This window comes from Coenobita brevimanus, chromosome 78 (assembly GCF_032717465.1).
Source record: "Coenobita brevimanus isolate Jiangsu-jjx chromosome 78, ASM3271746v2, whole genome shotgun sequence".
Classification (NCBI taxonomy): domain Eukaryota; kingdom Metazoa; phylum Arthropoda; class Malacostraca; order Decapoda; family Coenobitidae; genus Coenobita; species Coenobita brevimanus.
In genome coordinates this window covers 9,902,962-9,908,302 of record NC_137031.1, presented here as the reverse complement: position 1 = coordinate 9,908,302, position 5,341 = coordinate 9,902,962, and the positions used below count along the sequence as shown (strand labels likewise).

At 39.3% G+C, this 5,341-nt stretch overlaps 1 pseudogene; it reads right to left on the bottom strand.

Annotated features, from left to right (window-relative positions):
- Positions 1 to 200: 200 nt before the first annotated feature.
- On the bottom strand, positions 201 to 4,309 carry LOC145408693 (zinc finger protein 862-like; annotated as a pseudogene).
- Positions 4,310 to 5,341: the final 1,032 nt, after the last annotated feature.

Below are 5,341 nucleotides of genomic sequence, written 5' to 3'. Positions count from 1 at the left end.
TTATCTATGGGAAAATAGATTTATGGTACAGTACAAAGTAATTTACAAACTTAGTGTATATTCAGAAGGTGTATAACCCTTTTGCAATTATTTACATGTTTATCTATGGGAAAATAGATTTATGGTACAGTACAAAGTAATTTACAAACTTAGTCTATATTCAGTGTATAACCCTGTATGTCTATGCTGTACTTCGTATACTAAATGTCTACGACACTTTCGCTGTTCCCAGCTGCATACATATCTTGACAAAACAGCTTCAACATAGACTCATTAGGTACAAAATCATTGCAACATATGCCATGTCTAGCCAGGAATGCTCTCACGTGCATAATGTTTTCGACTGATTTTTGCTGCAGTTTGTTTCTTATTTTACTTTTAGTTAAATTCATTTGAGAGAACGCTCTCTCCACTGCAGCATTGCTGACTGGCAGTGCCAACACTGACAGTGCAAGCTGTCCCACTTCTTTAAAATCTTGTTCCCCTGCAGCATCTTCATGGCTGTATACTTCCATCCAAAACTCGCTGATATCATCGGAAGATTTATGGTCCCATTCACAGGTGCCCAGATTAAGCCACTGCTGCTCCAGCTTGCCTAGATCCCCATCGTACATTTGGAGGAAAGACAGCTCACTCAGGCGAGGCTTCCGCAACCCTAAAACAATATCAGGGGACACTTTCGTCATGCTGTGTAATAGCTGGATATTGGCAGGGATTCGACCACGTATCTCTCGTACCAAGGTTAGCATATAATCCCGGCAATGAGATTTGATGCTGTCTACAGCATCAGCTTGGAGGCCACTCCGAGATACTTCTAGGTTGATTGAACTCCCATGTCAACTGCAGCTAACGGCATGAGGTTACGGTCATCTGCCACCTGCGAACACGAAAATAAGCAGTAAACATGGTGACAAATAAAACACACGCACATATTGACAATTTGTGTGTGTGTGTGTGTGTGTGTGTGTGTGTGTGTGTGTGTGTGTGTGTGTGAGGGTGGGCCTGGTAAAAGATAAAATGAGATTAGCCAAGGTTGACAGAAGGGCTTATAAGACAGAACAGTCAAGTGTTAATGGGAAGGGAAGGGCAGCGCAGACAAAGGGAGGACTGGAGAGAGAGAGAGAGAGAGAGAGAGAGAGAGAGAGAGAGAGAGAGAGAGAGAGAGAGAGAGAGGATTTAAAGAATGGATTAAGATGGATTAAGAACGTTTTTCTGATCAGGCGACTCCCAAGGGAAAGAGATGGGCAGGTGGTAGAGCAAATGAGTGTGTGCATATGTGTACGTACAGTACACATTAAGGGAGGAACGACTATAAATATAAAGAAGAGCGTTACAAAGAAACAGGGTGCACATAAATATGAAACAAGCACGTGGAACAAAATAATTGAAATATATTATAGATTATATATATATATATATATATATATATATATATATATATATATATATATATATATATATATATATAATCTGTAGGTACTCTACATTCTAGAGAATTATTATGCCAACTTCTCTGTACGTATACACTCTTAGGGATCTGTGCTTTTACCTTTTCACGCAGGCTTATGCATGTTGGCTGATAATAGTTAAAATAATAGAAAATATGAAGCAAATAATAATGATAATTATTATCATTACTATTGTAAAAATAATAATAATAATAATAATAATAATAATGATAGTAACAACTAGTATTTGGTACTCAGACAGTACTATATGATATAGAAAACTGGGGGAGAGAGAATGAGATTAACGAAAAGTGGGAACGGGTGTTCGTATTTCTGTTAAGAATCTTACTAATTTAGTCGTATAGTGGATATAAAGATTGTTACCTCGTACGCCATGAGTGAATCCCAAGTTGGGAAGGTACGTGGCATCATTATCCTCTGCAACATGGACTGGTACAGGGACATCAAGTTGGAGAGAAGTTTGGTGATATTACATTTGTCCCCTTGGAAGAGCTTATTCACTCTGTTGACTTCACTCACTAGTGGCTGCAAGAATGAAAGGTATGCTTTGTTGACTGGGTCTGCATACATATTATGAAGCACTTCAGAGGTATAGCTCTTGTCATCTCCTTGCACCAGCTGAGAAAAAGAAATACAATTAAATAATATATTCATATTCTACATAACATTTTATTTGCACATATATCCATACATAAATATACAGATAGATAGATAACTAGATTGGTGTTATAGAGATTATTATCTCTCTCTCTCTCTCTCTCTCTCTCTCTCTCTCTCTATATATATATATATATATAGTTATTTATATATATCTATATATATTTATATATATATATATTGGAGGTGATAGAGGCGAAAAGAAAGATATCTTACCTGGAAGTGTAGCTTTAGCTCGTCGTATTGCTCCAAAATTCTTGTGACGCATGGTGCAATAGACATCCATCTTGTGTCTGCCAGCTGCATGATCTTCAAGGGTTCCTCTCCCACATTAATTGTTGTGTACAATTCCTTGTATTTCTGCTGTCGTTGCGTGCTGTGAGAAAAATGTCGGTATGTCACCGCCACCATGAATTCAAGATGATTAGGTAATGCTCTCATAGCATATGAGGCACACAGCTGCAGTGAGTGACATATGCATTTGATGTGGATGACGTTGGGATTAATCTCCCTGAATCTACTGATCACAGAGTTGTGTTTCCCACTCATTGCATTGCATCCGTCTGTTGCCAATCCCACACATTTCCTTGAATCAAGTTTCATATGTTCTAGGAATTTCACAAGTTCTTGAGTCATTACCTCAGCTGTGCCTGAGGATAAATTTAATAGACCCAAAAACGAAGTGACGACCTTCTTCTTTTTAATACTGGGGTACCTCACAACGATGCACAACTGTTTCTCTGTTGAAATATCAGTGCTCTCATCTATAATCAATGAATATGTGTTATCACCAATATCATCACAAAGGTCCTTCAACATTGATGGGCCTAATACATAGTTAATTATAGCTGTGCATTTAGTTCGGTGGATTGCTAGCTCCTTCGTTGAAATAGCACTCACTAGCCCTCCCAGGTGGTCCACCGTCCTAATGCTTGAGTGGCAAGCAATATGGACAGCAATCCTGGCTTCAGCAATTTTCACTGAAGGATCTATATGTCGCTTTATAATTCCTGTTTGAAATAATGTTCTACCATTAGAGAAGGGTGCAGCATTTTTTTTTGTTTTTCAGTAGCTGCATGCCTCAACGAATCACCGTAATGAGCTCTAAAGGTCACCTTGCAATACTTGCAAGATACCTTTGTATCATCACCTTAGGCCATTCCAATCCAATCCTTCAGTGCTGGATCTTTTTCCCATTCCTTACAGTATTTTTTCCCATATTTGGCCCATTTTCCCATTTTTCTTAACTCTGCTCTAAATGCTGTCTTGACTAATCCACGGTATGGCAAGAGGAGAGACGATGCGCGTTGTGACTGTGACCCACGACAAGCAGCAAACTTCTGTCTTGAGAGCTGAAAATCTGATTGAGAACACACACACACACACACACACACACACACACACACACACATACAATGAGGCTAGTAATTAACAGCTGCACCTAAAATTCTGACCTTAGTGTGTGTGAGGGATAAGATAGGTATACTTAAGTCAGAGTAGTTTCTTAGGCTTGCTGAGTGTATTTGTTTAGATTCCTTGTCTTCAGTATAATTTATTCTGTAGTCTGATACAGATAGTTTGGGATCGAAACAGTTACTTAGGGATGTTTTAACAGGTTATGGTTCATTCACGTAAATGGGGTTCGATCAGTGCTCCAGAAGTACTCCCCTTTTCGAGATTTTGTTTGATTATGAATTTAATGCTGATTCATTCTGAGATCATGAATCAACTATCTCATTACTGCGGTAGTTGAACTGGACAAGAACCATTCTCATTCGGCCTAGAGACCTTCTTCCTCACTAGTTTCTTTACCTCCATACTGGACGGTAAGATTACACAGTGCTTTGTGCTTTAACTATATTTTGATTTAAGATATCAGAAAACTTTCTGAAATACTTAACTTGATTTTATATAGTGATCCATCAATACTTTGTGTTTACGACTTGCGTGTCATCTGTGATATACCTAAGTGTTTTGTGGGCTGTGCTAATTCTTATCGTTTTCCAATCTAGGAGGCAGGACCCTACCCACGTCAAGGGCCGGGCTAGGGAGGCGTCCTGGGTGTGAATTGTGTAGCCGTGGTGCAGTATCTACGGTGTCTAGGTGGCAGTACCAGGAGGAACTTCAGAGGACCCGAGCCAGTGTTGGGTGTTGTATGAAAGGCCTAACCACCTGATGGGCATGATTACTTGTGTCCTTCTGTGTAATGCCTCCTTTATGACTTGTGAATAGATGTATATAATTTTTGCTCTTTCATTGACCTCAGATAGGGTAAGCAATAGTCCGTCCTGAAATCTGGTGAATAATATTCCTTTACATGTGGCGACCCTGCTGCCAGGATACGACTGCTTACTCCTTTCTGTGGTAGAGGGAATTGAAGTTATTATACAATTATTCAACCACTTCAGCTAGGTATGTTGTATAACCTGCCTATGATTATTGCCCGCCATGGGTAGCTTGCCATCCTTGGGGCCCGGAGGTAAGCCTTTTATACACCAAGTATAATTTCTGTATACCAATATTTGTATATTGTATACCAAATTTCTGACTACTGCTCGCATCCTGCAGATAGTTTCGTGTTGTCTTCTGTCCTGAGAAGAGAGAACTATCATTCAGTTAGGATCTTGTATGTCAGTCATTATAATCCATAGACTTAAGCCTCATATCTCGGTAGGAGCTACGTGAGGTTCTCCCATACTTGTGGGAGTGAGAAGCTAGTTATTTTGCATTATTATTTTTTTTTTTTACCATGGATGATTCTATTGACACTCTTAAAAATCAAGCCGAATCTCTGGGGCTTAAAGGGAATGAAGTGGCTCAATATGTGCTCCAACCACAAGCCATAGCTCTTGAGGAAAGACAAAGGGAGAGAGAAGAGAGAGAAAGGGAGAGAGAGAGAGAAAGACAGAAGGAACGAGAAGTGAGAGAGCTCGAGAGAATAAAATTAGAATGCGATCTACAGTTAGCCAAAAACGCTCAACCTTCAAGAACAGTTTCTGATCCCCCTGAACCGGGTAGACCTAAATTACCCTTTTATAAGGATGGAGAAGATATCTCTTCATATCTCATTAGATTTGAAAGGATTGCTAGTCTTCTGGGAATTAATAGTGACACTTATGCAGTTCGCTTGGGTAGCCTCCTGACAGGAAAATGTGTAGACATATATACTAGTTTGTCTCCAGAGATTACAAAAGACTATAACTTGTTAAAAGATG